At 38.4% G+C, this 21,951-nt stretch overlaps 1 non-coding gene and 1 pseudogene across 1 annotated transcript; both read right to left on the reverse strand.

The window, feature by feature from the left end:
- Positions 1-224: 224 nt before the first annotated feature.
- On the reverse strand, positions 225-302 carry LOC111826390. The gene has a single exon (XR_002829727.1). It is a non-coding gene; the product is annotated as a small nucleolar RNA SNORD74 (small nucleolar RNA).
- Positions 303-971: 669 nt separating this feature from the next.
- The window catches only part of LOC102441937, a 51,429-nt pseudogene continuing 30,449 nt past the window's right edge, over positions 972-21,951 (reverse strand).

A 21,951-nucleotide genomic window follows, 5' to 3' on the forward strand; every position in this document is an offset into this window, starting at 1 on the left:
AATAATTAAACAGTAAACCAATTACTGTATTGCTAAAGGCTCATAAATACCAATTTAAGTTGATATTTACTTGTAAACATGAACATAATACTTAATATGCATTGTAGGCTTTTTTGAAGGTATAATAACATACGTTTGTGGTTTTTTTCAAGTTGAAGAAAGCTTTTAATAAAACAGTCTTGTTCTTTATCAATACCTGTAAATTCTCTTTTTTTTTTTTTTTTTTTTCGCCATCAGAGCTGCTGGCATTCATCAACAGCCTCAGATGTCCCTACCAACATAAGCTTCATCAGAGGGGTAAATTCTCTTTTAAAGCAATAGCAAAGGTGACAGTAACAAGAGCTCAAAAGGCAAGGCAATATCGGAAAGTGTTTCTTAACAGAAAGTTAAAAATAGAAATGTAGATCTGTTGATATATTTTTTCTTTCAGAAATAAATTCCCTTTCCTTCCCACCAGGTGAAAGGAAATATTGCACTTACTGCTCCCATGACTAAGGTGACAGGGGTTCCAGAAGAACCTTTCAAGATTATCAGGACAGGGCCCTTTGACCAAACTCAGATCATACAGAGACAGGGCTCCAGCTTGTGCTCTCTTCAGAATGAAAAGCCCTGCTTTCAAGTTATAGCTGGGAGTGGACTCACCAGCATAGTGGCCCTGCCACTTCTTCCCCTCCAGCTGAGCTCCCACCTCTGACACATCCTGCTCACAGTGGCCATGGCCTCTGGGGGGGAAGAAGGGCTGGTGCAGTACTATGCCTAAGACCCTCACTCTGGGGAAGCTACAGGCACCCTGAGGAATAAATAGTCTGGCCACCCTCAGAGCGCAGGAAATGAAGGCTTGAGGAGATTTTAAAATCTAAAGTCTATGTGAGTGTGCACTTCAGCAATTTGGGACTGTTGGGACTTAGTCATTTGTCCTTTTCCAAGGGCTTTGATTCCAAAACATGCATCCTCCCTGGGGCTAGAGGCCATCAGGAGTTGTCTACCACCTGGCGGGGCAGGGTCACAGAAGAGCCATTCGGGAAGGCGGCTGGCTTATCACGCCCCTTCAGGAAAAAGGTTAGCAGCTCCCCCTTCCCTTTCACAAAGATGGGCCCCCGACCTCGCAAAGCGAAAGCCGTACTCTCAAAGGATGGCTTGTGTTTCTTCTACCACCTGAATGTTACTCATGACCCCTGTGGACTCCATCCTGCTGGTGACGTTGACTGTATTGCCCCAAATGTCGTAGTGTGGTTTCCGGGCTCCAATGACCCCAGCCAGGACCTCACCTTTGTTCATTCCTATGCGCAGCATGAAGTTGTTGAAGGACTGGTCGGTGATGTTTGTAAGCGTATCCTTCATGGCTAGTGCAAAGTCAGCCAGATCAGCCAGGTGCTGCCAGCGCGCCTTGTCTGACTTTTTCTCCTTGCTGGAGCTGGAAAACCGTTGGTGTTGACATCTGGGGTGACTCCTGAAGCTGCCATATAGATACTGCCAATGGTTTTGATCTTGGTGATGACCCAGAATTTGGGATTGTCTAGAAGAGAGTCAAAGTCTGAGATGATCTCATTGAGGAAGCGCAGACACTCAATGCCACCATCATTGATGCTCTCCTCTGTGTAGAAGTCAGCAAAGTTGGGCAGGGAGGCAAACATGACTCCAATCTCATCATAAGACTGGCTATACAGCTCCTCACCTCTCTTCTTGGACCCCAGGAAATGGCATGCCACATGCTCGGGCAACAGGTTGGTGACCAGGGACCCATTCCAGCGTTGCATCTCGTAAACACATTCCTTCTGGTCATGGACCTCAATCTTCCACAAGAACAGTGTCCATTTGAGTTTTTTCATGTGGCAGGAGAAGTAGTAGAAGCTCAGCATCATGACGAAGATCATCACTGTCATCGTGTACTTAGAAGGCATCGGGGGCAGCCTGCCAGTGCCATTGAGCCCTGGGGTGGAGAGTATCTGCATCTTCTCAAAGGCGACCAGAGGAAAGCCCTGTTCCTGGAAACATCTGCGGTCATATTCATCAGAGATGGGACACCAGGCACAGAGGTTGATGACAGACACAGTGTCCCTGAAAAGCAGCATGACGGTGAGATTCATCATGTGGCTGACCTGCACCAGCATGATGGTGGCGATGAGGGACAGCACAGTGACATAATTGTAATACTTGGGGTTCTCCATGCAGCCGCCCTCTGTCGCCATCCCTGAGGTGCCATTGTTGGGTCCCATGTAATACTGCAGGCAGCTCAGCATGTCCACGACATTTGCCATAACCAGAATGAAGATGGCTAACATGGCCCAGGTGTTCCTGGCCCAGTGTGTCCGGTCAATCCACGTCGAGAAGGCCACAAGCTTCTTAGGAAAGGCCCGGGGAAAGATGGCAGCCAGCGAGCAGACCGTCAGGACCAGAAGCAGAAGCTCCCCAACCACAAAGGTCACATAGGTGGTCGTCAGCCAGGGGTGGATGACTATCTCCACCAGGGCCGTGCAGAGCAGCACGACACAGGGGCAGCTGAGTTTTTAAAGTTAAAAGTAATTAAAGTAATATGTTGAATAGAAACAAAGAATAACACATTTGAAATTTAGCATGTTAAACTTTCAAATTTACTGACAATTAAATCTGATCTGCAGTTTTCCAGGATTAATTGAAGTTCAGATATGGTTTTAGGATTGCAACTTTAATTTCCTTTTATTCACTGGTATTTCACAAGCTGAATATTGCACAACAAAATTATTATATTAAAATATTACACATTTAGTTTGAGGCATTTTCTGATTGCAAATATAAGTATAAAAATTATGTAGAGCCCTGGCTGGTGTGGCTCACTAGTTAAAGCATCAGCGCATGCACTGTAGGGTCATGGGTTCTTTCCCGATCAAGGGCACAACCCTAGGTTGCAGGTTTGATCCTCAGCCCAGGTAGTGGGAAGCAACCAATCAATGTGTCCCTTTCACATCAATGTTTCTTCTCTCTATATACCTCTCTATCTCCCTACATTCCACCCTAAAAAAAAAATAAAATAAAATAATGGAACACATATCCTCAAGTGAGGATTAACAACAGCAAAAAAAAAAATATGTGGAATAAATCCAAGGCTTCGTGAAGAACCTAACCAGCATTTTGTTGTGTTTTTTAACTATATATTGAGCTGTTATCTTGACTTACACTCATTTTGCATTTTATTTTCATTGCCAGCTCAAAAATTAGTATGGAAAATAAACTTTTGTTATTATTAGAATGTGCAATTTCAAATCATGTCAATTTTTTAAAAATCTGGTCATCTTTGTGTTTTTATTTTTTTATTTTTCACATTTTGAAAAAATATTAAATTACTAGAGGCCTGTTGCAGGAAGATTCCTGCAATAGGGCTTCCTGAGACCGGAGTGAAGCAGAGAAGGGAGTGAAGCTCACTGAGGCGAGCTGCTTCGCTTCCTTCTCAGCTGCCTCGCTCCCTCCATTCGCCACTTCGCCCTCAGCTCCCTCCCATCTCTGCCGCCTCGGCTCCCTCCCCTCTCTGCTGCCTCAACTCTCTCTCTTCTCCCCCGCTTCATCCCTTCCTTCTCTGCCACCTGGCTTCCTCCCTTCTCCACTGCCTCGCTCCCTTCCTTCTCCACTGCCTCGCTCCCTCCCTTCTCCACTGCCTCACTCACTTCCTTCCCCGCCGCCTTGGCTCGGCTCCCTCCCTTCCCCGCCGCCTCGGGTCCTTCCCATGTCCACTGCCTTGCTCCCTCCCTTCTTTGCAACTTTGCTCCCTCCCGTGTCCACTGCCTCAGCTCTGCTCCCATCTCTGCTACCTCCGATTCGTTACCTTCTCCCCCACTTGGCTCCCTTCTGCAGTGCTTGGCTTTCTTCTACACTGTCTTCAGTCTTCCCTGGGCACCTATGTATGCAAATTAATGGCCATCTTTGTTGGGTTAATTTGCATACTCTTCTGATTGGCTGGTGGGCGTAGCAAAGGTACAGTCAATTAGAATATTTGTCTCTTATTATTGTAGTTTACATTCAACAATAAATTGTATTAGTTTCAGTTGTATGGTATAGTGGTTAGACAATAGTAATTTAAAAAGTATTCCCCTTGATATTCCCATTACCCAACTGGCACCATACATAGTTATTAAATTATTGACTATATTTCTTATGCTGTATTTTACATCCCCATGTCTATTTTTTAACTTCCAATGTGTACTTATCAATCCCTTCACCTTTTTCACCAAGTCCCCTAATACCCCTCCCCTCTGGCAACAATCGGTCTGTTCTCTGTATTTATGAATCTGTTTCTGTTTTGTTTGTTCATTTATATTGCTCTTTAGATTCTACATATAGGTAAAATCATATGGTATTTGTCTTTCTCTAACTGACTTATTTTACTTAGCATAATATCCTATAGGTCTATCCATGCTGTTGCAAATGGTAAGATTTCATGTTTTATGGCTCTTATTATTAATATTTTTATCTTTTATTCTGCTGCTTAAAGAAGACCCTTTAACATTTCTTGTACTACTGGTTTGGCAGTGATAAGCTCCTTTAGCTTTTTCTTGTCTGGGAAGCTCTTTATATGTTCTTTGATTCTAAATACAAACTTTGCTAGTAGAGTAATTTTAGAGCAGGTACTTTTTTTCCATCACTTTGAATATTTCTTGCCAAATCCTTCTGGCCTGCCAAGCTTCTGTTGAAAATCAGCTGACAGCCTCATGTAGGTAACTAACTGCTTTTCTCTTGCTGCTTTTATGATTCTATCTTTGTCTTTAACCTTTTGCATTTTATTTTTTTTAATTTTTCATTGATTAAGGTATTACAGACATGTCTTTATCCCCCCATTGTCCCCTCATCCCCCCAGTCTTGCCCTCACCCTCACCCCCTGTTGTCTTGTGCTTATATGCATGCACACAAGTCCTTTGGTTGATCTCTTCTCCTTACCCCCACCCTCCCCTACCTTCCCTCTGAGGTTTGAGCATCTCAGTGATGCTTCTCTGTCTCTAGATCTGTTTTTGTTCATCAGTTTATGTTGTTCATTATAGTCCACAAATGAGTGAGATCGTGTGATATTTATCTTTCTCTGATTGACTTATTTCACTTAGCATAATGCTCTCCAGCTCTATCCATGCTGTTGCAAATGGTAGGAGTTCCTTCCTTTTTACTGCGGCATAGTATTCCATTGCATAGATGTGCCAAAGTTTTTTAATCCACTCATCTGCTGTGGGCACGTAGGCTGTTTCCAAATTTTAGCTATTGTAAATTGTGCTGCTATGAACATAAGGGTGCATATATCCTTTCTGACTGGTGTTTCTAGTTTCTTGGGATATATTCCTAGAAGTGGGATCACAGGGTCAAATGGAAGTTCCATTTTTAGTTTTTTGAGGAAACTCCATACTGTTCTCCACAGTGACTGTACCAGTCTGCATTCCCACCAGCAGTGCATGAGGGTTCCTTTTTCTCCGCATCCTCGCCAGCATTTGTAATTTGTTGATGATAGCCATTCTGACAGGTGTGAGATGGTACCTCATTGTTGTTTTGATTTGCATCTCTCGGATGATTAGTGACTTTGAACATGTTTTCATATGTCTCTTGGCCTTCCTTATGTCTTCTTTAGAAAAGTCTCTATTTAGATCCATTGCCCATTTTTTGATTGGATTGTTTGTCTTTCTTTTGTTAAGTTGCATGAGTTCCCTATAAATGTTGGAGATTAAGCCCTTATCGGAGATATCATTGGCAAATATGTTCTCCCATGCAGTGGGTTTTCTTGTTGTTTTGTTGATGTTTTCTTTTGCTGTGAATCAGCAGCAGGCGGCAGAGTGCAGAACATGGTGGGTGCTGGCTGCGGTGGGATGGTGGAGCAGGTGAGTGGTAGCAACAAACCAAGGCAGGGCACTGGTCACTGTCATTGAAGCAATTCTCCGGTGGTTACTGAAAATTCTTTGCTCCCACACGCTGAGGTCCCCCCTGGCACTTACACCCACTGCCGGTGCTGGAGCCACCGCTTGCATCCACTGCCGGCACCTGGCGCTGGCCCCAATCTTTCGGCACCATCAGTGGCTGTGAGTGGCAGCTGCTGGCCCCAATCACCCCTTAGGGCTTCTCCACCTCTTCCATGCCATCAGTGAGCAGGGCTGGCGTGGTCAGCAAGAATGGGGGCCATGGTGGGAAAGGCCAGGCGGGGGTGGAGAGGATGGGCTGAGACCCGCCTCTGTGCCCACCACAGCCTCACAACCCACAGTTCCTTTCAAGGTGCACAAATTTGTTCACTGGGCCCCTAGTCTATACTAATAAAGGGGTAATATACTAATTAGACTGGGAGACCTTCTGGGAGACCTTCCGGATGTCCTTCTGGACAAAGCCATGGTAGCGGTGCTGAGGCAGAGGCAGTTAGGGGTGATCAGGCCAGCAGGGGAGGGCAGTTGGGGGTGATCAGGCCAGCAGGGGAGGGCAGTTGGGGGCAAGCAGGCTGGTGGCGGGGGGCAGTTGGGGTGATCAGGCCAGCTGAGGGGGCAGTTGGGAGTGAGCAGGCTGGCTCGAGGGGCAGTTAGAGGTGATCAGGCTGGAAAGGGAGGACTGTTGGGAACAATCAGGCCAGCAGGCAGAATGGTTAGGGGTGATCAGGCAGGCAGGTGAGCAGTTAGGAGCCAGTGGTCCCAGATTGCAAGAGATGTCCGACTGCCGGATATCCTGTGGGATCTGGCCTAATCTGGCAGTCGGAAATCCCCCGAGGGGTCTCAGATTGGAGAGGATGCAGACCAGGCTGAGGAATACCTCCCCCCACCCCCGTGCACAAATTTTGTGCACCGGACCACTAGTATATAATAAAAGCCTAATATGAAAATTGTCCCTTTGACCAGGAGTTCCACTGTGAGTTTGACCAGGTAGTGGGACAATGTGACAACTGACCACAGCCCCTCCCCCAGCCCGTCCTTGCCCCCAATTGCCCCCCCATCCCAATCGGGGGCAGGGCTGGCCGGCCAACCTCCTGCGTCCCCGCCCTCTGGCCAACCTAGCCCTATTGGCCCCAATCAGGGTGGGCTGGTCAGACCCACCCATGCATGAATTTATGCACTAGGCCTCTAGTTGTTAATAAAATTTGTGTTGTTCTTTTGAACATATTTGTAAGGCTGAGTAACTAACCCTTTCAGAACTGGCTATTAAAATCTAAAATAACTTGTTAAAATTTTAGATATTTATTTATACTATTTCTCCTAGTACTAATTAGCCAATTATTTTCTTTCAATTATATTTAAATCAAGTTTCTGGATATTTTCATGTAACTTTTTAGTTATCGTTGAGACGAGATCTTCATCCTTGTCCCCCCCCACCACCACCAGCTTTTAATCTCTACTTATAATGCCACTTGATTCCCTTAGTCATTTTGAGCCTTTTCTCTGAATTTCTTCCAATATGTCTACATTTCTCTGCTACTGAGACAACCAAAATTGAATTCCACTTTGATGTATTTCATCAGAATTACATAAGGAATGCTATCACCCATGTGTCCCAGGATGTCATGATTCTTTGCCTACAGATCAAAGTAACAGTGAACTTTTATGCATTTTATTGAAGCATCAGCCAGATCTTTTCAGGGGATGACCAAAGGATTCTTAGAAGAGAAGAGCCTAAATTAATAAGACTCAGGAAGAAGTTCTAAAGAAAAAAAAATAAATCTATTCAACAGCTTCTTCAGAATCTGGTTTTTTTTTGTTTGTTTTATTTTTTAAAGAGAGAGACTTTGGGCTTAGAATTGGACTTTTTCAAAGATCATTTGAGACTAATGGAAATATCTCTAATGTTAATGGGAGTGAGGAAGTAGAGATAGCAAAAGATGAGAAAAGAAAATTTACACATGACAATGAAATTTATAAATTACTCATTTGTAAATATAGCAATATACAGAAAATTTATTGTATAAATTTGTTCTTTTTTGTGATACATACCCAGATTTTTCTTCCTTGCTATTTATAAATTCTTTGCTAAAAATTTTATTTTTTCATAATTGCTTGATTTAATGTTCATTACATTTGTTTTGCTAATAAATATAATTATATCTTTTTTTATTTGTATCCTTTCATTTATAATATACTAGTGCCCCAGTGCACAGATTCGTGCACATTGAAAGGTAATTAATTAATCCCTCTGTTGCAGGCACTAATGCAGGTGGTCCCAGCTGCTGGCTGGCAGGGAGGGACTGGGTGAAAGGGGCCAGACATGCCCTGGAGCCAACCTCCCACGGTCCCTCTATGGCCATGGGCTTGTGCTGTGCCTCAAAGGGCGTCTGAGAAGTGAGCAGGGTCCCTTTGCCGGGGGGCGGGGGGGGGGTCCCTCACCTGGCCTGCAGGGATTGGGCTAAAACCAGTTCTTTGACATCCCCCAAGGGGTTCTGGAGTGTGGGAGGAATTGCGAGGAATCAGGCTCTCTCCTCTCTAGTTTTGGGATGCACCACCTGAGAACTGCCACTGCCAGATGACTGCAGCTCGGGTGTCTGCCCCCTAGTGGTCAGTGCTTGTCATAGCTACTGACTGGTCAGTGGTTGGGTAGTCACTTAGCCTTTTATATATACTAGAAGCCCAGTGCATGAAATCTGTGCACAGGTAGGGTCCCTAGTGGCTGGCGGCTGGTGGCTGGGAACTCCCTTTCCCCAGCTGCCTGCTGCCGCCTCTGGCTGGGGCCTCCCTTCGCACGTGTCTTGGCCTGGCACCATCCCACCATGTGGGATGGTGATCGCTCACCTGCTCCACCCTCCCACCATGGTCCCACTCTCATCAGGACCATTGGGGCCAGCAGCGCCTCCATTGCCACCCACTTCCAGCACCGCATCACTGATACCTGCTATGTTCCACCCCACCCCCTGGTGGTCAGCTTATGTCTAATTCCCAGTCAGTGGAACTCCTGCCTATAGGGACAATTTGCATATTAGCCTTTTATTATATAGGATAGATACACAAAGCACATAACAGTGAACTGAATTACTCAAGCTATTAGCTGAGAATGGTTGTTAAGCAAACTGGAAAAGTGCATGCTAAGCTAAATTGATGAAGAAATGTGTTTTTAAGTGACTTTCTTTCACTTTAGGGAATTTGTCAATAGAAAACAGGATGAAAATACTGAATGCAATCAGGACACTGACAATATAAAGAAACCATAAGAGTTAGGCCATTAACCGTCATGGGTATTATTTTTAGCTAATTGAAGAAAAGAGTATTGTTTCTGTAATTTTTGTGGTTCTGTTTATGTATTAAATTCTATTGGATTAATTTGTGTTTTCTATTATTGCATCGGAGCTGATAAAGTCAGAAAAATATAATTTTTTAAAAATCAAAATCCCCACATTTTCAGTTTTACGGTTATACTTTGATAGTAGGTAAATATTGAGAAACAAACATTTGTAAATTATTGTTATTAAATTTTAGTAAAAAAAAAAACCCCTAAATAAATCCATTTGAATTTAAAACCCCAATAATGACAACTTTGTGTTGTTGGCATTTATAGACCAACATGTAAATGCAAAGACCTTGTGTTTTTCAAACTTAAACTGATGAACAAAAATAGATACAGAGACAAAGAAACATCAAACAGACTGTCAAACTTCAGCAGGAAAGTAGGGGAGGGTTGTGGAGGGGGAGGTAAGAGATCAACCAAAGGACTTGTATGCATGCATATAAGCATAACCAATGGACACAGACACTAGGGAGGTAAAGGCATGTGCCAGGTGGGTGGGGGAGGTCAGGGAGAGGTCAATATGGGAAAAAGGAGACATATGTTCTACTATTTGTAATACTTTCCAGTTGTCGGCAAACCACGGCTCACGAGCCACATGTGGCCTCTTGAGTGTGGCTCTTCCACAAACTACCGGCTCTTCCACAAAATACCGACTTCTGCGCATGGACCATGAAGTTTCAATCCCACTGTAAGTGCGCGCCTGCACGTGGTATTTTGTGGAAGAGCCACACTCAAGGGGCCAAAGAGCTGCGTGTGGCCCCTGAGCTGCGGTTTGCCGACCACAATAAAAACTTTAAACAATAAAAACAAAACAAACAAAAACTTAGGCAGTATGTCTGTAGTCAGAAGTTCTAGTTATTCTGAATAAAAACGCATTATTCTGCTTGGACTTTTAGAAGTTGAGTATATTGGCAATTTTTGATTTGTAATCTGCACTTAAAAGTTGAATATACTGAAATAATAATGTGAAGCTATTTTAAAGATTACATTATAATTTACTCATCAAGTTCAAGCTAAATAATACTCCAAGCTGATAACTTTAGACTTTAGGTAATAGTTCACATATTCATTAAATTCTTTTCTGTTATTAAAGTTATACCTATAGAGGGAGATTTATTTTTTCAACAGGAATAACATACAAACTAGTCATCTAATCATAATTTTTAAGAACTGCATCAGGCACACCATGATTATTTACTAATTCCAGTTTAAAAATTCACTTACAATTTCACATTATATTCCAAACTGAAATGCATTTCTAATGTGCTAAGGGAAAAATGGATGTTTATTATTTCTTGTGGAAAAAAGAAATTAGTAATCCATGGCCATTAACATACTATTGTTATAAAGGAGAATAATCAGATTTTCATTATTCTTATAGATTCCTTATAAACCTAAGAGTAATCATGACTCCTAATGTTTATGATTATTAGTAACCAATTTGTATTTCCCCATAGCAGGTGGCTGCTAGTCTTTTTTTTAAAGTTCTATATAAAAACAATACTTAGAACTATAGATGGTTGTAAATTTGTCTATCCTTTTAGAAAAGAAAGTTTCATAAGTGAGTATACCAAATAGATAATTTTGCTATTTGTACTTAGCCTCTGTTAAACATTAAAAAAAAAAAAAGATGTTTCTCTCAGTACTTCATTCTCCTTTATTTAATACTAAAGGCCTGGTGCACGAATTCATGCACAGGTGAGGTCCCTAGGACTGGCCGGTGATAGGGGCCAGCCGGGTTGAGGGACCGTGGAAGGTTGGCTGGCCAGGACTGTGGGAGCTTGGCTGGCCAGGGGGAGAAACTGTGGCCAACCAGGGGAGGGACCACGGGAGGTTGGCCAGCCATGGGAGGTTGGCTGTGGGAGTGCACTTACCACCAGGGGGCAGCTTGTGCTTTGAGCGTCTACCCTCTGATGGTCAGTGCATGTCATAGCAACTGGTTGACCAGTCGTTCTGTAGTTCTGGTCATTTGGTCAAAAGGGTCGCTTAGGCTTTTATATATATAGATGATGAAACGAACCCTTTTTTTTTTCTCCAGAATTTATGCTAATGTGTCAAAAATATATTGGAACATATAGTTAATCCTAATATATAATCCCATGAAGAAACATTTTTGGAAAATGTTTTCTCAGAGTATTGTATTCTATTGTACTGATGGTAGTTTTTTCAATAAATAATTGTTTAGAGAACTATGGTTGGCACAGTTTCATATCAACATTGTATTGGTGTTAGAGGGAGCAAAGGCGGTTATGGATTCCAATAAAAATAAGTTGAGTAAAATATGATTTTAATTGGGAATTATACTGATACATGCTATATTTTTCTCCTTTGAACTATTGATTTATTTTCATGTAATAGCCTTCTGAGTCTTATCTGAGAGTTCAATTACTTGTAAAGAGGGGCTGACTATGCAACTAAAAATGTCTCTTCATTTTAATTTACTTTATATTTTCTTGTGCCACCTACATGGGCTTAGCCAAAGATGCAAATAATCCACAATCAAGATTTAATAGTTTGGTGCCACTTAAGCAAAATCTATGTACTTTTTGTTAGGGTTTATCATGTTAACTTGAGCTTTATTTCATATCTGCATTTTCCTTCTAAAATGTAAACTTATTAAAGGAAGCAACAATATCTTAGCCATCTTTCTACATTTAATAAACTGTAGAGAGTCTTTCTACTAATATTTGCTTGATAGTACATGAATAAAATATAGTGACCCATGAAATTGAGAAATACAGGTATTATACCAGAGTCAAAATAAGCACTTTTAAAACTGGGATAACTAATTAAGAGATTAGTTTTGTTTTACAACAAATATCGTAATTGATTTCTAATGAAAACCTTTCTAGAATGAATTTACAGTGACTTAGTTTACTGAAATAATACGTCATTGGTGTTTTACACTTCTGTGGTAATTTGGAGAATTTGAAAATAATGTTACTATGGAAAGTTCTTATTCTTTCTTTTTTGTAGATGGAAAGTTACCGTTAGTACTTTTGCTGATTGAATGTTCTTTTGCCTAAGGAGGAAATCAAATACAATTTTTATCTATCTCTGAAACTAGCTGTAATAGCTAATTCTTTATTGCCCACATGGTCAGACAAAATATAACTATGTTTGGTTCAAGTATATTTAGCATTGCTCAAACTATACAGTAATGAAATAATTAGTGATTATCTTTGAAATAGAAATGCAAAGCAAAACTAACTTTAAAAATACAGCATTTAGCCCTGACCAGTTTGGCTCAGTGGATAGAGTGTTGGCCTGCGGACTCAAGGGTTCCGGGTTCGATTCCAGTCAAGGGCATGTACCTTGGTTGCGGGAACATCCCCAGTGGGGAGTGTGCAGGAGGCAGCTGATCGATGTTTCTCTCTCATCAATGTTTCTAACTCTCTATCCCTCTCCCTTCCTCTCTGTAAAAAATCAATAAAATATATTTTTAAAAAAATACAGCATTTATAAACTATCAACCAGGACTATTAAAAAGTCTGTGCACAGACTTCCTTGAATACACACTACATAACTTTGCTTATATAGAGATATCCATGGAGTTGTTTTTAATTTTTATGAACTTATACATGCATCCATTTTTTTGCAAGGAAATGAAGTTCGTTGTGATTAAATGAAGTATTGTTATTTTTCTGTGGAAATTCAGCATCTCATGTTCTTTGCATAAAATTAAAATAGGGTTTCTAACTTCTGAATATGAGGAGGATATAGGGAAACATTATCAAAACAGTTAGCACTGAAAAAACTATTTAAAATATATTTTGAATTGAGTAGTCTTTACACACATATGTAAGGACATGCATGCATGAATGTTACTACACTTATAATACACTGCTGACAAACAGATGATGTCAGGTAACTCAAACTCTAAGTAAATTATCTGCCACTACTGTTAATCCCTGCCACCCTAAAACACAAAACAAAACTAGCTACCACTACTTTTTAAACATATAACTAGTACATTTACAATTTACATGTACCTTCTTAAAGCAGTTTACGGTTTTCAATTATCTTATTTATATTAAATAAGTAAAATATACCTCATTTAATAATTAAATGTTGGAATTAATAGAAATTTAACATTTTTAGTTCCATTGTATTCTGTATTTTCTTAACTATTTGATTTATAATATTTATAATAATTTTAGTATCATCACATTATAATGCCAGGTAGATAAAATGAATTATTCTTCTAAATCTACCCCTGAATGCTTTGCCAATAAGTTATGATCACAGATATTCCACACTTTATCTGACTTTCAATCTAATTTCAGCTGATTGGTAACTTGACTACAACTTTTAATCATTATGGAATTTCTTAAGATGGCTTGTAAATCTGAACTGTCGTATAACTTCCCTTTCTTTATAAACACACTCATGTTATCTCATCATAGTGATTGGTCAAGTGGTCATTCTGGTCATTTGCCATTGGTGTTAATTTGCATACTACCCTTTTATCATATAGGATACAGACCCAGTGCATGGGTGGGGGCCGGCCAGTCTGCTGTGATGGGGGCCCTGGTTTGGGGTGGGGGTCCCTTCTGGGAGGCAGGGCCAGCCAGGGCGAGGGGCCATGGGTGGTTTTCAGGCTGGCCATGCCCCCAGTAAGGATGGAGGTTCCTGCTTGGGGGTGGGACTACTGGGGTAAGGGTATGTGGTCGTTCTGGTCTCTGGTCTTGCTGGTCTTTCTGCCATTTCAATCACTTTTATTATATAGGATTATTATTTACTTTAGTTTAGTCTGACAGTTAATGCCAGCAGGTCAGCAGTATATTTCTAACCCCCTTATCTCTAAATATGTTAAGTAGATACAAACCAGTCATTTAATTCTTTGCATGTACTCTGTTCTTTAGTTTAAAACCTTTTAGTGCCTTTTCACAGAAGTACAACTTAAATAATAGCAATTTTTATTACAAAAATTATCATCATTCCTGTGGAATAATAGTGCAGAAAACAAGCATTTCAGGCAGACCAGTTCATGTATGGCAACACATAATTAATAGTTGCAAGAAAATTAGTATTGCTTAAGTGGCAAAGTCCATATAGTTAAGCTATAATCTTTTACATAATTCAGATAATTCAAACACCTCTTTACAAACATGTCACCATTATATAACCAACTTATTGAGCATATGGAGTTTATAAAATTTGAAGGTAAAATATATGCTTACTTAGCAATAATCTCCCAATATCTAGTACGTCAGATTTTAAAAAAAGAGTTCTCATTTGATTGGGCCCTTTTTTAAGTGGATATATTTGGAATTAAATGTTGAGCATCTGAATAGAAAATGCCTTTAAAGCAAAATGACCTTCTATCTTTTGTTTGCTATAACAAGAAATAGCTTCTTAAAAGACTGAACATGATTGTGATTTGAGATTTGTACACTAGAACAAAACAAATCTAAAGTTTATAATTACTTAAATTCTGTGTATCATTGGACATCATACCATCTTGCTTTTGGTTTAAGTGATGTGTTTCTAGTCTGATAATTAAGGGATTTTAATTTTGTAAGATAATGCATTTGCCTCAGTGATATATTCCATTATAATCTGTAAACTTCAAGTGTGTCAAATTCAATAATTTTGCCTTATTCCTAATAGGTATAGTATTTATGATGCCTCATAATATTTAAATGGATCATGATTTTAGCAATATTTGAAAAGGGAGTGAGTGGGTGGGAAGACCAAAATTATATTAAATAGAAGGCACCTAATACATAATTGTCAAAGTGTGTGGATAATAAAAATAGTTTTATTAATTTTCTTTGCTTTCATAGTATATAATGTACTTTTTAAATGACACAATAAGATTTCTTTTTAAAAAAGATGTTATGGTCAAATTGAGAAAATATATAGAGGTGATTTTAATATTTTTTCCAGCAGTGTCTAACAGATAAGAAATAGAAATGCTTCTATGTTAAAGAATGAGTGAGTAATGAGCAATGTGTAATTGAGTGCTACTGAATAAAGTGCTATTCTTAATCTACTGCTATTAATACTACTATTACTACTACTACTACTACTACTATTACCAATTATCCAAATAAGGCTGGCACCTGGAATTATTGAAGGATTACCATCTAAAGGGCACTGTGCTGCTTCATTTATTTCCTATATATGAGGTAGGGACAGGACCAGTTACATAATTTGCAAGTCTCAATATAAAATGAAAATGTGGGGCTCTTTTAATCCAAAAACTCTTAATAAATCCAAGATGGCAAAAGCTGAGCATTAAGTTAAGATCCTCTAAGTGCAGGTCCCTGTGTAATTGCTTAAGTCACATGCATATGAAACCAAAGGAGTTATGGTTATTCCCCATTTTACAAGAAATAAAATATACATTTATTGAGAATGTTTGCTCACATATTTTTCTATATATATGAAGACCATTGCTTTATGAGAAGCTCTGGCAATAAAACATAGAATAACTTCAAATGAGCAAGATTGAATTCAAAGACCAATTCAGAGGCTGTTACATTCCTCTAAGTTGATGATTATTTAACTAGCTCTTATGAAAACTTAGATTTTAAAAGTCAATATCTAAACCTAGTGTATTGGTTTTTTTCAACAATGAGGCGGAACCTCCCACACCTACTTGTCCACACCATTTCCAGGGTTTTTATTTAGATCACACTAGGCCTGAGCATTCTAGTTACCTTGATTTGTCTGGGGCAAGTTGTCATAGAAAGCACCAACAAATATTCTCAGAAGTGTAGTATTTGAATACTGGTCAAAGATTGAAATCTAGCATTATAATCAGGCTTTTGATATTGGGTATTCATCTTGAGATGACCTGTAACTGTGAGGTATTTAGGTCGACCTTGTCTCTTATCTAAGACACCAGTCAAAATGAAAGCTTGTTAAGTGTCCTAATCCTCACCACCATTGCCACACTGCTTTGGGTTATGTCTTCCCATTCAAAGTCATTTCTTTCATTGCTGACCTTCTTCACAACCCTTTATATTTTCTTTTCTTAAAACTTTTTTTCCATTTAAAGTACATCATCAGGACTTTTATCTAAACTTAGGAGATTAAACTCAGGTTCCTATACAAACAAATAAAAACACTAAAATGACTGCCCTGACTGGTTTGGCTCAGTGGATAGAGTGCCGGCCTGTAGACTGAAGGGTCCCAGGTTCGATTCCAGTCAAGGGCATGTACCTTGGTTGCTGGCACATCCCCAGTAGGGGATGTGCAGGAGGCAGCTGATCAATGTTTCTCTCTCATCAGTGTTTCTAACTCTCTATCCCTCTCCCTTCCTCTCTGTAAAAAATAAAAATATATATATTTAAAAAAAAACACTAAAATGACTGAACTAGATTTTAAAATAGTATAAATTTACAAGGATGAAGAAGAGAAGAAAGAATTGAAGACAAGAAATGTTAAACCACACATATTAATAAAATTATGACATAAAGGGACATTGAGAACCAATATAATGCAGAAAATTAAACCAAATTCTGAGTTTTGACAGGGAGGATGCCCATGAGGACTAAGTCAGTTTCTCACTCAGAACCTGCACATGTGCATAGAATGAACACGAAGATCTTCAGAGTGTGGGAGTGAAGAGAGGCACTGAATGAGAAAGGATCTGTTGAAAACCAACGTTACCTCACTGCACATTGTAGAAAAGAGACTTTTATATTCTTGAGAAATTAAATCTGAGAGACACTGGGGCCCCAGAACCCTCTAAATAATTCATAGGGTGCAGGAAAAGTGGACAAATTCAGTCAAATTCTATATATTAAAAATGTAAGGAGACAGTTGTCACATATTCAAATCCTAGGACATAAGTATATGCAGGCTTATATCTCCAGTTAGGAGAATGCTGGGTTCTTCACTGGAGATGGTGATAGGCCAAGAGAAATATTTATAGCAATGATATTTAGAGGTACCCACCCAGTCTTTCTCTATTGTATCTCATTCTCTTGCACTGACCATGCAGGCTAACGGAGCTTCCAGACAGCTTCTTCATGCCACATAGTCTATTAGGAAAGTATAGCCAAGAATTGTTACATATCTGAGGAAACCTACATCAAACAAAATGAACATGAAAGGAACAAAGATAAATACAGAGAACAGAAGAAATTTCTTTAATTCTTAAAATAAGAATGGTGATAAACAATCAGACATGATAAAGTGCGTTTTTGAAATTTGTTAGCTGAAATATAAGTTGTGGAAGAGACATTTTCTGACATCAGTGAAAAAGCAAAAGGAACTAGATGATGAGGTAAAAAATAAGAAATTATAAGAAACTTAAAGATATTGGGAATCTAAAAGTCCTACTAATAAAAGTTCCAGGGGAATTGAAAGCCCACTGGGGAGGAAATTGTGAGAGAAATGATATTTTAAAATTCCCAGAATTGAGGTACCTGGATTGTCCAGTTCCAAGAGTTCATTGAGAACCTGGACAAATTATTTCAAAATTATCCATATTTAGTTATAATTGGCACAAAATTTTGAAACTTCTGAGAAAAATTAAGCATTCCAAAAGCTGAGAGAGAAAGAGAAAGTGAGAAAGACAGAGAGTTTACATCTAGAGAATTATGTTAAATAATGGTGTGAGTTTATCAAAGTAAACCTGAAGGTTGAAAGGTAAAGAAAATCCTTCAAAATCTAAAAGACATTTATTTCCAACATCATAGTTTACAAACCTCCAATATTATCCATCAAATATGAGCATAGGGTAAAGCATTTCCATAAATGCAGCTCTGCAAAAATGTTGCCTCTTAGGCTCTTTTTCAAAAAGCTACTGGAGTTATGTTGCACTAAAAGCAAACAAACCAAATACAACAACAAACAAATAAAACAAGAAGAAGCAATATATCCTGTAAGTGGTAGAAAATATCCAGTGTAAGGATCTGGACATCAATCAGTACAGCTTGGAGGTAGAGAATGGCGCTCAGGAGGAGTTAGGCCTCTCTACTACCACCACACCAAAAAACAAGACAAAGCCTATTACATTATGCATATGCCTCATGTGTCTAACAAGGGTTTTTCAATTTCTATGAAGAAGTTGATGAAAAAACAAACAATGAGCACTAGAAAGTCAAGCAAATGAAAACAATAGCAAACATGTGTTTAGAACTAAAAATGTTGAACAATAAAAATAACTTTACCTTTGAGGCTTACCAGACTTATTACCTTAGTTATTTTTCTAAAATTTTATTGAATTTATGGGGGGATATTAGTTAATAAAATTGCATAGGTTTCAGGTGTACAATTCTATAAGACATCATCTGTATATTATATTAACTTAATTTTTACCCTCACTACCATCACTGCTTAGTTCATCTCTCTTCTCTACTGTTGTATGCTGTAAATACTTTTACTAATTTAATATTATTTGTCTATCAAATTCTCCAGATTGCAATGAAAATGATCTCTAAAAATAAAATTTAAAAACTGGTTCAATTACTCAGAGAGGAAACAGTGCCACATAACATATGTTAATTACCAAATGTGAATATTGAGCTTAAATAAAGGGGGCAACTTGTAAAATAATTTTGGAGATAAGGCAATAAAACCTAAATGATTCTTCAATGCATTTTCACTTCCTTCTATAAGAAATGGGCTAATTAAATCAGGTGTTGGAATAGTGAAGAGGTGAGAAAGCAGATCTTAAGAAGGCTAAACTGTTTGCAGTGCAACACACAAATTTTATTTACTCTGTTATATGAGTGATATCAGTTTGGTGACCCTTAGAATTGGTTAGAAGTAAAATGACAAGAACTTCAGTTAACTTGGGACAAGTGTAAATACTAAAAAAAAAAAGGAAAATGAAGCATTTTGAAGGCAAAACTTTTGGATATGGTGATAGATTGGATATGTGTATGATGGAAAGAATGGGACCAGTTATTCTCTTGTGAGGAATTAAGAAAAAGTTTTTCTCTATGAAAAATGTCTTAATTTCCAAAAGGAGAAAAGGCACAAAACTGTACATGTCCAGTGTCCAATTCAAATTTTGTTAGCTTCCATGGACTTGCTGCATCACTAGGTCTCACTGAGCTAATAAGAAGATAATGTAAATTATCACTGGCTAAGAACCAACTATTTGTTTATTCACGCATTTATTCATTCACTGAGTAATTAATTGAAGAGGATTATATGAAAAAATAACCAAAATAAATAAGAGTTCTACAGTTATAGAAGGATATATCAAACAATAAAAACTCACAGGGTTCTGTTAGGAACTAATACCTCATCAATTTTGGTCAAATTTATCTAAGGACATTGTTGCAGTTTCGGTGTAGATTGCACTTACCAGTAGATTTTGCTGTTTTTTCAGCTGATACTTTAGTCTGGATTCCAAACTATTCTTATATTACAGGGTCTATATAAGAGCTATTACTTCCTTGTTTTGGGAGCTTCTTGTGGTTATTATCATAATACTACATGTACCTTCACTCACACATAACAGACTATATAATTAACTAATTCCTCCAGTTGTTTGTTTTCTACCAATGTTATTTTTCAAATGCTTGTTTCTGTAAATGAATTTTTAGTTCCATTCTCTTTGAGAACTCTTCATTTTAGTTTCTATGTTTGTTCCTGCACTCCGGTATGGTTTTAAACCGTGATTTTCTTTAGATCCAAGTTAAAGGCAGTTTCTTCGTCACAGAGAAGCTAATAATGACATTGTAGTTCCTAAAGAATTTATCATTTTTTTTATTGTTTATCGCTGTCAGTTAATATCTTAGAGGTTCATAGTATGCATCTTATCCACTCAACCCAAATAACTGAATGAGAGTTCTCACCTTCTAGTTCGACTTCTTTGGTCACTGATTATGCTTCTTCACACGAATATCTTTCAGACTTCACTCTGGTACTTCCTCATGAAATTTACCATTTCTCAAGAACTTAATATTTTCAATCACCTATCTTTCCCTATCTCCTAAGAAACATGAAAATTTCAGGCCAGGTGGAAAGAGTTCAAATTTTTATATTAACATATGTTACTCCTTATACTATAGGAGAAGGCTTTGTTTGTTTTTGAATTATATTTTAACTATTTTCCTTATGATTTGTAATATGTTAATGTTTTCTAAGAATGTATAATATACCTCAAGACATGATAATTTTTCATATTTTCCTTTTTAATTAGTCTTTTCAACTGTAAAAATTACACTTTATAAATGAATACTTGTCTTTTAATGATAAATATGAGGCACCCATTTTATTGCTAGCATGGAGCAGTTATTTTTTTAACATTAATGATATTATTACTTTACTAACATATTATTTATTATTTTTCTTTAAAAATATATTTTTTATCACCAGTTATTTCTTCTATGCCCTCTTCCACCTCCACTCATCCACCTCTACCGCTTCCAGCACCATGCTGTTGTCCATGACCATGAGTTCTCTCTCTCGGTCTCTTTTTTTTCTTTCTTGCTCAATCCCTCTACTTTCAACTCATCTCCACCTCCTCAGAGCTGCCTACCTGCTCTCTATCTATGATGCTTTGGTCTAAACTACAGACAAGTAATACTACCTTTTTCTGGGTTTTTTTTTTTTTTTGGTTTATTTTTTTCCTGCCCTCAATTTTTCTTTGATGTATTGCTTAGGTTTTTTTTAATGTTAACCATACAGTCCACAATTTTCCCCCCCACAATTCTTAGGCCACAAGGCAGCTTCAGAGTAAGTTTTGAGCTGAAGTAGAAAAGGCTAAGTCTCCCCTTTGGGTTAGGATATGCCTCTGGATAATATGTTTTCTTGGCATCTGTAGATCTCACTGATGTGATAAGGAAAAGGCAGAAAAACTACTCTGAGAGGATCACTTCCATCATCTTGATTGACAGAATGGGGCAGCTTAGCCCAGAAGTCGGCAATGCTCTGATTTAGATCTTGGCAAATAATCGACAGAGATATTTTTTCTTGTCCTCCATTCTGATACAATTGTAACAAAATGAGCTAAAACTCCACACTGATTTTTTTGAGGTTGTGAATTTTAATCCTTCTGTCACTAATTTGCAATAGAACCTCAGGCAGGTGACATATCTCAGTTCACTATCTTTGTTTCCTTGGCAATGGACTGAAATGACAAATTATGGAAAAATGAATATACTAGGCTGAAAAAGTGCATTATTTAACTCAATAACTTCTTTTTTAAAAAGTACTACTAAAAATTAATGTTATAGAATTATACTATATAACATAACACAATACCTTTTAGCAGAATTCACCAATTTTCTAATTTGGCTGAAACAATCTAAATAGAATAGCAAATGTATGAAGAAAAATGTGACATAGGGGTATCAGTAAAAAACAAAACAAAAAAACATCCTTTGCCAATAAGAAATGAAAGTGGCTATCATTAACAAATCAACAAAAGACAAGTGCAGGCAAGGATGCGGAGAAAAAGGAACCCTCGTGCACAGCTGGTGGGAATGCAGACTGGTGCAGCCACTGTGGCAAACAGTATGGAGTTTCCTCAAAAAACTGGAAATGGAACTGCCATTTGATCCAGTAATCCCACTTCTAGGAATATATCCCAAGAAATCAGAAACACCAATCAGAAAGGATATATGCACCCCTATGTTCATAGCAGCACAATTTACAATAGCTAAGATTTGGAAACAGCCTAAGTGCCCATTAACAGATGAGTGGATTACAAAACTTTAGTACATCTACATAATGCAATACTATGCTGCTATATTTTTTTTAAAAAAAGGAAATTTTACATTTGCAACAGCATGAATGGAACTGGAGAGCATTATGCTAAGTGAAATAAGCCAGTTGAAGAAAGAT

The sequence above is a fragment of the Myotis lucifugus genome, unplaced genomic scaffold (assembly GCF_000147115.1).
Source record: "Myotis lucifugus unplaced genomic scaffold, Myoluc2.0 scaffold_74, whole genome shotgun sequence".
NCBI lineage: Eukaryota > Metazoa > Chordata > Mammalia > Chiroptera > Vespertilionidae > Myotis > Myotis lucifugus.